The sequence below is a fragment of the Gymnodraco acuticeps genome, unplaced genomic scaffold, assembly GCF_902827175.1.
Source record: "Gymnodraco acuticeps unplaced genomic scaffold, fGymAcu1.1, whole genome shotgun sequence".
Lineage (NCBI taxonomy): Eukaryota > Metazoa > Chordata > Actinopteri > Perciformes > Bathydraconidae > Gymnodraco > Gymnodraco acuticeps.
Window position 1 is genome coordinate 132,592 of NW_022990125.1, and position 11,711 is coordinate 144,302.

Below are 11,711 nucleotides of genomic sequence, written 5' to 3' on the forward strand. Positions count from 1 at the left end.
TGTACCGCCGAGTTTGCAACGTCATAAATAAATGGTGCCAATCTTCAGTCAGATGTGAATGTGTAATTTAACATTTTCAGTAAGAATAACGGACAAAAGGAGTGCAAATACAATTTATTGAAATGTGAACTAAAAGTTATCAAGCATGAACCATCACCATGTTTTTTAAATAAGAACGAAATAATATACATAAGTTACACTCAATGTTAATCTGTTAATTGACAGGCTAGGCCTGTGCAGGTGGTAACAGCTATGCCCAGCATGGGCTAAGTTCTGTAGGTGCAGCTGGTGCAAGTCCTCCTCTATCAGGTCTGGTCCTCCTCCCTCAGGCCTGCAGGGTCTTTCCCTGCGAGGAGGACTCCTCGCAGGGAAAGACCCTCAGCCCTCTCTGGCCAAACCAACAGACAGGACGTTCATAAAGCTGAGGTTTACCCCAAAGTCTCTAATCATCCATCCTGTGAATATGAGAGGGGAACAAATAGTGTAATAGATGCTTTGGACGATAAGAAATATAAAGTTAACTGTTGAGTTGCTCAGTTTTTTAGATTGACAGGGTTTAATAACACAAGCAAAAGGAGAGAAATAAAGATTGGTCTTTCAATACATTGTGTTGATTTTGTCTTTTGAATTGTTTGTCTGAAGTCAAGTAGCTAGAACTGTTACTTATAGTTTTAATGATACAGTCTGGTTATAATGTTTGGAGGGGGCATCACAGGTAAGAGCACCATTTGTTGTGTTCCATCCACAAGAAATTGATGTGTGTATTTATTTATCTACTATTTCTTGAATCATTACTGTCAGTCCAAAACAAGAGATTTTGTTTTGGTAACATTTAAAAAAAAAAAAAAAACATTATCTCTTTTCCACTACACTATCTTGAATACTTTAGTTTTTACGTCACTACATTTATCTAACAGCTTTAACATTGTAAAGGTGTCACTTCGGACTCTGGGTAATTATGACAGCATGTCCTACTATTTTGAGACTTTGAACAAACCAGACCTTAATCTATTAATGTAGAAAATAGTCAGCACATTAAACCATTATGAAATTAATAATTAGTTAGCTCATTGTTCAAAATGAGCTCCAACTACAACAGTTAAGTCAACTCGTGCATCGGTAATAACAATAAATCAAATGATATAATATAATAGTATAACTTGTGTGTACTTTAACAACACTTTCCTAATTATACTAGCATACTTTTACTAAAGTAACATTAACATGTTTAAATGCAGGGCTTTTGTAAGAGTGTATTTCGTATAGTGTAGCATGGTCTACTTGACTTATCTAACCGAAGTGATCGTTACGTTACTTTGCAAACCGTCACCCCCCCACACACACACACGGTAACGTGATTCACTTCAATTAATGATAACTACGGAGCTTGCTAACAGCAAGGCACAAGGCTACTTCACTCATTTAGCTAGCTAATGTAAGATACAAATGCTGTCGAGCAAGTAAAATAAAGAGCACAAACTGACTACTTACCCGAGCGGCGAGCCCCGCTGTTCTCCGTCATTTTTCTCCCGGGTTGTTGTGATCACATGACTGACAAAGCCGTGCTCTGATAGGCCAGAAGTCGGTTTGATTGCATTAGGGCTCGATTGCTTATCCTGTCTGAGTAGCCCGGATGATGCTGCATCGCAATTTTGGACATCGAATTTTATACACCGAATTTTTTGACGTAGAATTTTTTTCACTTGAATTTTTGGGATCTGAATTTGAACATTCGAATTTTTTTCACTTGAATTTTTACATTTTTATTTCACATAGGTAAATTCGGAGCAAAAACATTCAGATACATGATTTTCAAAGTAATTATTTTCAATGCTATAAATTCGGTGTCTAATAAAATTCAAATACTTCTGTCTCTTGTTTGCTTCCATAGCCGCCCACAGTGTTGTTATTTCGGTAATTAATCAGTTTAAAATCACTGATAATGTCATCGGATTAAAAAAATAAAAAAAAGACTGGCAGAGACTGGTCTGTTTTATCGGATGATAATTATTTAAAAATGAGTGTCATGAGCATACCATTCCTTTAATAAACACAAGTTGGAGTCCGTCAGGACCGAGGGTCGGAGCAGCTAATTTGCTTTAGAAAATATTACACCGGGAAGTAAGTATTCTCTCCGCTTCGCTTGACAAACCCCGTGATAGGAGAGTGTGCTCCGAGGGTTACGCCGAGCGTCGAACAGCACTTGAAATGGGATGGAATCACGGCAGACTAGGGCTGTGCAATTAATCGTATTTTAATCGCGATTACGATTATGGTTTGCGACGATTATGAAAACAGCATAATTGACAAAATACGATTATTTAGCTGGGTGCGCTTCGCCCCTCCCTAAAAGCCCACTCGGCCACGTGGGAGTGACATGTGTTGTGAGTGTTCAGCGCAAGCGAAGATGTCAGAACAAGAGCAGCAACTCGTTAAAAAGAAGGGTACAACTATTTCCACTATTTGGAAGTACTTTGGCTTTCAGGAGTCCGACGTGGAGCAAAACAAAGTACAGTGCAGGATTTGTTACCAGGTTGTGTTTGCACCACACGCTAACACAACCAATCTCTTTAATCATCTGAAATACAACCACAAAGTGCAATACGACCGGGCAATAATACAACAAAAAGCAGACCAAAAAGCAGATGCCGCTCGACTTCATCCACAACATCATCACAGTCATCGATTCAGGACGCATTGTACAGAGCAACGGCCTACGCGACGAGCTCGCAGAGACACAGAGATATTACAGGTGCCATTACATTGCACATCGCTAAAGATATGTGCCCAGTTAGCACTGTTAGCAACGAGGGCTTTAAGCAACTTGTCAACACGTTGGACAAGCGTTACGCGATGCAGTCTCGGTATTATTTCATTCGGTATTATTTGACAAATGCCGTGGGGAAGTTGAGAGAGATGTGGCTTCAGCTGACTACTTTGCCACCACAACGGACCTATGGTCTAGCCCAGGGGTGCCCAACCAGTCGATCGCGAGATGTGTCTAAAAATAAAACAACAATATTCTGTTTTATCGTTAATGTCCTGTAACATAATCTTCCTGTGCCAGAATAATGCACTTGAACGCATCAAAGCTTTGTGATTGGCCGGCGTCACCGCTGTGTCGAGGCGTGGCTGAGGGTCTTCAGTACCGGTGGCAATATTGTCACCTGCCTGCGCTCATCTCTGAAACCAGACCATGTAAACAGCCTGGTGTTTCTTGCAAAAAATCTTTAAAGGAATGCTCCACTCATTAGATAATTAATCAAAACTTCAGTATTTAGTGAAACATTATGTTTAAACCATACCCTGAAGAAATCAGCGATATTCCCCAGTAAATAATGATTTTATAGCTCTTTTTTATCAAAACCTGTATATTCCGTCAGGCCGCTGCCATTTTGCCCATTTTCAGTAGTCACGTGATGGTCGTGACGTCATCCATGCGTTCACTTTGTAAACACACGAAAACATGGCAGAGTATTTGAGTTCGGACTCGTCAGCCGAGGAAGAAGTTTTGAGCAATATGAAGAGATTGGATGGGGGAATTCAGCCATACAGGTTTGAGCCTACTTAGTACTACATAGTAGATACAATGATTTTGATTACTAGATATGTATGCATGTAGTACCACCCTTGCTAGCGATTCCCTCTCTAGTTTAGCATAATCAGCCTCGTTGTCCCTGGCCCTAGAACCACGATGTTATGGGGCCGGAAAAACTGGGGGAAAATAACCACTAGCCGGTACTACGCTATATGGAAAGGCCACCAAAAACTGGCCTGGCCTGGACGATAAAGGACGTTTAAACGGGGCTACCCGCTGCAATGGAAATGCGCTATAACATACCTTATTCTTATTCCGAGCACTACTTCTGGTCCTCCGTCGCTTCACACTTGCAGAGGGCGATTTCTCAACTGGCCGAACGGGTGTCCTGGTCGGTGATGACACCAGAAAGACCGATGGTACTGCATCTCCATTAAGTAATGGTTGTTCAATAAATCCCATGTTATGTTTTATCATACTCTCAGAGTAGTCGTCCGGAAACTTGAAATGTTCGCTGCATACATGCGCCTGTGGATCTTTCGGTTCGGGCCGGCCACATTTCGCTAGCCACTGCCTCCGAACGTACTTCCTACGCTTACCTTTTGGCAACAGATGGAACCGAGCATTCCGTGGATTGTTCCTATCAGAATTGTGGCAATGTTTCGCGATACAATGAGGCATATTTGAAGAGAGTAACTACAGTAAATAACATGAACATCAACGTGTCCTCGAAACCAAACGCATGGTTTACGTCACGTCCGGTAAAATGGCGCCGCCCACGGTGTTGCTGTTATTTCGGTAATTAATCAGTTTAAAATCACTGATAATGTCATCGGATTAAAAAAAAAAAAAGAAAGACTGGCAGAGACTGGTCTGTTTTATCGGATGATAATTATTTAAAAATGAGTGTCATGAGCATACCATTCCTTTAAGAGATGACATGAGCAGCCCTACCAGCATTTGCCATGGTGGCCAAAACATTTTTATTTGGTCTTAAATTGTAGTTCAACATTTATTTCCTGTCACTTTTGGACCATGACGGTTGGCCAGCCTTCAACGTTTAACTGAGTGGAATATGTTGAATATGTTTTACCAAAATGTTGGCTATATGTTAAGGAGTTTTCAGTAGGTTGTGACAGTGCACTGCAACATGTTTGATTTAATTTATTTTGATCTAATTTATTTTTATTTATCATATTAATAATATGTTTAGTATGGTTTTGGAAGTGTGCTCCAACATATTTGTTGATCTTGTTTATTGGTAAATATTATTTGTTTTAAAGTTCAATAAATGGTCAATGAATAATCGTCAAAATAATCGTGATATCAATTATTGACCCAAATAATCGTGATTATGATTTTTGCCATAATCGCACAGCCCTACGGCAGACTGTCCAAAACTGGATTTGAACGGGTCCACCGCGTCCCCCCCTCCCCCATCCCCAGAACTACACATGCTGGCTATTGTGTTTCGCAACATGTTCTCTATCTATGGCACGTCTTTACTGGGAGTTGTAGTTTAAAAAGACGTTTTCGTATTTCCCATAATAAGAAGTTGCCAGTATTAAACTGTGTACATCCCTGGAGGTTTAGGGGATAGGAAACACTCAAATTTAAAACATATAATTAATAAATGGGTGAAAATTGCTTGTGCCCATAATGGGCAGCATTAATATATATACCCACATTCCAGCTAAGGTCAGAAGAGCTTTATTTAACAGCTGGTCTTATGTTTGTGACCCCTCCTGTTGTTAATTGATAACATTACATTACATTAATTGATAAGCCTGAAACATGCACTTGTCAAGGTTCGGAGGCACATTTTGCAAATATGGCAGTAGCCATCGATCAGCTTAAGATAAGATATACTTTATTGATCCCAAGTTGGAAACATTTGCGTTACATCAGCATGTGTAACAGTTGTAAATATGCAGTGGTGTTTATTTGTAAATCATTTAGTATAATCACACAAATTCTGTGTTTTATATTTAACAATTCTGTGTTCTTTATTTATTGATTGTTCAATACCTGACAAGGCCGGAGATTAAATATCTACATACATCTTATAAGAGTATAATACATATGTATAATATCAGTTAAAATAAGTGCTTCAACATAGTTAACATTGCTGGAGGTATGCACACATATTGATAGATGTCTTGTAATGCACTATTGAGGAACCTGCGACCCAAGTTTTTCATTCAATGCATAACTACACCGTTTGTGAATATGATATGTCAATAAACCTTAGAAAATCTTGAAAGGGATGTGCAAAATAGTCATTATATACAGTCTTTAATTAACTATTAGTAGAGAATAACGAGTAATTAATATACTTTATAGCAGGGGTACTCAAATACAAATCTTAAAGGTCCAAAATAAATGTTTCAATAAGACAAAGGTCCGTTTATTACGGTCATTCAAACTTTTAAACAATTGCAACAAGATTCTTAACACGAGGTTGCAAAAACAAAAATAATCTGTATGCAGCAGTTTTCATTGTTATTGTGTCTGTGCTTGACCCCTCAGAGTTGCAGTGTAAGAGCTGCACAGTTATGAATAAAGGCAGCTGCACCCTCTTTCATTCAGCATTCCCATTATTGCTTTATAAATGTCTTGCCCCCTTGTGTGTCCACTGAGGTTCGTCAGGCCCAACACATCTTCAACAAACTCCCCCTTTGCCTCATCATAACAACTCACAAACACCAGCAACTGAGCATTGTCAGTGGTGTCAGTGGACTCACCCACAGCTAAGGAAATGCACTGTGCATTTTTTATTCCATCACAAAGCTGATGAATCAAATCACCAGCCAGTATTTATGTTCTTCTGGTTGCTGTGGAATCTGAGAGGGGGATTTGCTTGATTTGACCTGTTATTTCCTCTTTTTGTTTGCCTTCAACATGGTCTCCATCACTTCAGTCATGCATTCTTTTATACTGCAGTTATTATCCAGTGGAAAGTCCTTACCTACTGGCCTAGTTAAATCAAAGTGGTTACTTTTTTTTGGCTGGGCAGTGTAGTTTTACACACCGTCTTATTTGACTTTCTCAGGACTTAAAACAGTTTTTTGGGGGCAGACCCCGTCAAAGAAAAAAATATATTTACACACGTAAGGTCATCATCTTAATAGTTTTGGATGCTCATCCGTGAGCAGAGCATCAAGTTGACATGTCTATTACAGCTGAATGCGGCGATTACCATCTTCAGAAAAACGCCTCACAAACGTATTAAGATCAACAGCTTTAGTGCGTTTTGATTCAATGCTGAGTACAGCCAAACTGACAGTCTCTTCTCTGTCAGTGAAGACCGCAAATACCTCATTGCTTCAGTGCTTGGGTCCGAATGCTTCTCGTTTTGCGCCGTCCAGTTCAAAATGAAATCGCTGCCAATCGTATGTCCACGCTCGCGCCAGGACCGGGGTTACATGAAGTGCATCTTGTGCTGCATTCACTTGCACTCGGACATTAGAGACTTTCTCTCATAAATGTCCGATGAGCCACAACTTTTCTTTCAAAACAAAGCTGCCAACTGGGGTGGCAAGGCCTATTTTTAGGGTGTCAGTTGCCACCCCGGTAGGTGAAACTAGGCTACTAGCTACAGTACAGATGGAACTAGATGAGCTGTTAACTCTCGCTCTGAATCTTTTATTTTTTTTATTCTCGCTCTGACTTAGACAGGTTGAAAGAGACACACACATTTTTCCCACCCGCATTCCGCGAAGACCCGCCCTTCTGTGCCTCTGATTCGCAGATTGTTTGGGGGGGAAAAAACGCTGACTGGATGCTGAATGTGATTGGACCAAAGCGTTGACACACACAGGTGGAACACAGTGGAACAGTCAGACATGCAGAGCGCTGTTTGTAGTGGACATAGCGGAGAATTGACTCGTTGTGAATGCGTTGTGGCGATGTCTCACATATAATACAGAGAGATAATACATATGAAAAGTATAATTTGCTCAGAGTCCGGAGACAGTGGTGGTTCGGTCCGGATCCGGACCGGAGTCCGTAGTTTGAGGATGCCTGCTTTATAGGGATCCTATTAATATCTAATAATAAAAATAATGAAATTCAATAACATGCTTTAACCACTAGGTGTCCCTTTATATCAGCTGTGCACCTTTATGGTGTAAATACAGCCTATCTACCAATTGGATCAAATATAAAAGTCAGCCGAATTAGTGTTGATACTGCAAGGAGACGTATTGTGTGAAAAGAAATGTAAGATGTTGTTTAATGGCTGATATATTTATGATCCACGTCACGTTTTCAGTTCCTCATGTTTGTCTAGAAGTCTTCTCATCAGGGCTCTATAAATAGAGAACTACGGCAGATATGTAATATTTAATGCAGCCGGACCGTGTATTACAATGCCGTTATGTGATGACTTTCAAAGAGAAAAGCAAGCACACTCGGAATAAAGTATTATTTTTTTCTGTTTCCGGTATTTGTTTATGACGATGTGATGTGAGATGTGAGACTGGAATTGCACAGGGGAAAATAACGTATCTTTAGATGCGGATTTTGTTAAACTAATACGTTTGCGCTGTGGAATAACACTATACATTGACGGGGAAGGTGGTAGCAATAAAGATAACACCATTAAACAGTTACACAACATAACAGAAATAATATCGATAGCAGCGTCCCTAGCAACCACCTTGGTAACAATGAAAACGTTCTATGGACGCAATTTCCTGAAGTGATCTTCGTAATAACAAGCAAACTAAAGATCATGTACATCCACTGCACACATAATCTGAAATAACAACTCATATTTCTCGCATCAAATGACATCAAAACGCATTTTAATGGCCAAACTAACTTTAAAATAGGCATTTTCCACCGAGAATAAAACGAAGTTCGGCCATGTTTTTTTTTTCTGCAGGGAGAAATTTGAAGATCACGTGACATAGACGCCAGCCATTGGAATGAATGGTGAAAAAAAACGGGGTTTGTCCAAGCGGCAAACTGTGGGGTAGAGCCGGGAAGCCAATACGGAAGTGCCACACACTGCAGTTCATATATTGGCCGATAGGCGATGGCTGCAGAAAGGAGCAATTTCCATAGACCCCTATGTTAAAATGCCCGATTTTACAGCAGAAAAAAACATGTTTCTACCCCTGGCTCCATACATTTTATTATCGATATAGTTAGATTCCACCTTCATGATTATGGATCTGTGAGTGAATTGTTTTCTAACGCGACCCTTTATATTTATATTAGGTCTTAAAGTTTGTGCATACATTAGGGCGTGGTCACTTTGATTGACAGATACGTGCCTCACTGTCAGCTAACAGCAACTTGTCCAATCTGCTAGGCTACAACGTTAGTTAGTTGTAGTTACTGTACTTGATCCTTTAGCTGTGTTCGTGGTGATCGTGCCTGTTAGGGAATATTGTTACAAATACCAGATAATTAAAATGTCGTGCTGTGCGCTTGAATGTACTAACAGATCTTCCAAGAAGTCTACTTTCAGCTTTTTTCGGTGAGTAAAATGATAATATTATACATGTTAACCCCGTTAGCAGGTGTTTGTGTGCTTGTTAGCTTAGCCTGTTATGTAGCTTATTAGCCAGCTAAGGACGTAACCCTTTATACATATATACAGTTTAGTTTATGATTCAGCCTTGGGTAAGACTTTTATACTATATGGCTATGACGCCCATAATGCTAAACAGGAGCAAATGTTAAAAGGGGTGGGCCGCCGGAGTCCACGCCGCCGAAGCTAACGGGGCTGCAGGGTGCTAGCTCGCTAGCGCGTCCCGGCGGCCGTAGCTAGCACCCTGGGGCTCCGTTAGTTTCGGCCAGCGGCGGAGTCCGGCGTTATAACTGGAGATCAAGGAATGCATCGTAACGCGGACTTGGTTCGCCTGCAGCCCGCTGTAGTATTAGCTAAATAAATGATGTTGAGCAAGGCTTATTAAGCTGAACACCGCCACAATTATTCTGCTATGTATCGGTACTTATTTTATTTTATTAACGTGTGAATGACAAGCATTAAGAATAATACCAAATAGCTAATTATCTTGCAGATTGTCTCGTTTGATTATGAATGTAACGTTTATATAGTGGAATTACACTGTTTTATCAAAACCAAAGTGCCACGCAGTGACTTGGTATGCATGTATTTCAGCAGGAAATGTGCAACCTAGATGACATTTACCAACACAGACTATATAGAAATATTTGTAAAAGTTGTTCATGCGTTACTAAGTGAATATGGCATTAACCCTCCTGTTGTCTTCGGGTCAAATCTGACCGATTTACTACTTTCATCAATCATGTTTTACATTCGATTGATACTGAGAGCATGTTAGCTTAGCTTCTTAGCCTGAGCTAGGACTCGAAGTCACGCTCGTTGGCAGCAGGTCCCGCCCTGTCCCGCCCTGTCCCGCCTCGGCTCCGCCTCTTTGCCCTTATTTGGAGAAGGCGGGAGAAGGCGGGAGTTAGACTCTGACGACACCGTCGAGCCGTTAGTGGCCGACTCCGCCTACTAAGGGCTTCTCGGCAACTCTGCAGAATCCTATGGGTGACGTCACGGACCCTACGTCCATTTATATATACAGTCTATGGGTTTGTCAAACAGAGCACATGGTGTAGTCCTAAACGATAGCTGGGGATTCTGGGTAGTGTCTTCTGCCATCCTTTACTCGGAAAAAATATTTGTTTCTCCGAATCGAAAGGGAAAAATACAAAAGCATTGCACACAATTTAAACCAATCAATGTTGTGTAATTAACAAGGATAATCTGGTGTTTTTTAGTCGATGAGTAGTGCAGATATCACTGTAAAATCAATCAACAGTAAGGGGAATACTTACTTCCGGGTGTACAATTCTCCGTTATCCAATGGGAATGGACGCTCACATTGCCTTTAAGGTCAGCCGACACAAACGAATGCTGTGCTTCCATGAGCGTCAAATCCCGCCGCAGATGGAAATACATTGCAATCAGTTGAAAGCTATTTGCGTCCCTTTATGAAGCTGAAGGAGCCTAGGCGCGTCACAACTGCACGCCACGGGACCCTGATCAAACGTTGCTCCTGGACGATTATGGAGTGAGAGTGTGTTGTACAGTGACATGCTTTTATGCACATTTTGAAAGGTAAAATGAAAGAAAAACTAAGTAAGATGCCCCCCAAGAAAGCAGGTGATCAAGCGCTTTCACTTGCCGAAACGTGCCTTAAAGGCGCCCTATTTTGCTTTAGGGTTTTCTCTTTCCTGTAATGTGTTATTTAGGTTTGATTGTCGTGCAGCCACAGCACAGGCAGTATGAGAAAAAGAAAGACCTTTTTGAACATTAAAGCCTGTAAACATGTCACAGTAGAGGCACAAAATACAAATATGAACCTGAAAATGAGCATAATATGTCCTCTTTAAAAATGTTTATAGTGCTTCGGTAGCAGGCAGTAGATAGGACAAATACAATAAAAAAAATTGCTGGGAGATATTTGTTATGCTCTGTATAAAAAGGTATTGTTAGTAAAGCAGGGTTGAATATGAGATTAAATAACTTATTTTCAGCTGTAGAAGTTTAGATCGTTTTTTGTGTGGATAAGACTCGTAGCCGTTCTTACCCTTGGGTGTTCTGCATGAAAGGGGGTTATAATCCCCAGATATCATGCGCATGTAAACACACTTGAGTTAAAGCTGTAGGTCAGTATGTTCAACCCGTAGTCATTGTTATAATTTAAAATCAATATGTTCAGAAATACTCTACCAGAGAGTCCAAATAGAAACACCCCCTCTGCTCAGCCCCCTGAGGAGCAGTTTAATGTGGATCTAGAGCCGATTAGCAGGCTGAAGCTAAATTCTGTAATCGCTGAGATGGGCTTAAACAAAACTGATCGGCGGTCTCCTCAAGGTTACTTGAGTGCTGTATATTCCTATAACCTGTCAGTGTTCACTCAGGCAGTCAGCCTTTTCACTCATGTTCAGGTTTTGATTTGCATAGTAAATGCGTTCCAAAAAGCCCTTTTTAATGTAGTCATTTCCTTTCTGTACTTGCGTCCTTCAAGTCTCTTGTTATCCTTTTCCCAAACAACTTGTCTTGTATCCCAGGTCATTTAGTTTTATCTTGATTATATTGCAGCAAGTTGACTCATCTTGTTTAAAGGGGACCTATCATGCAAAATGCACTTTGTGATGTCTTTTATACATAAATATGTGTCCC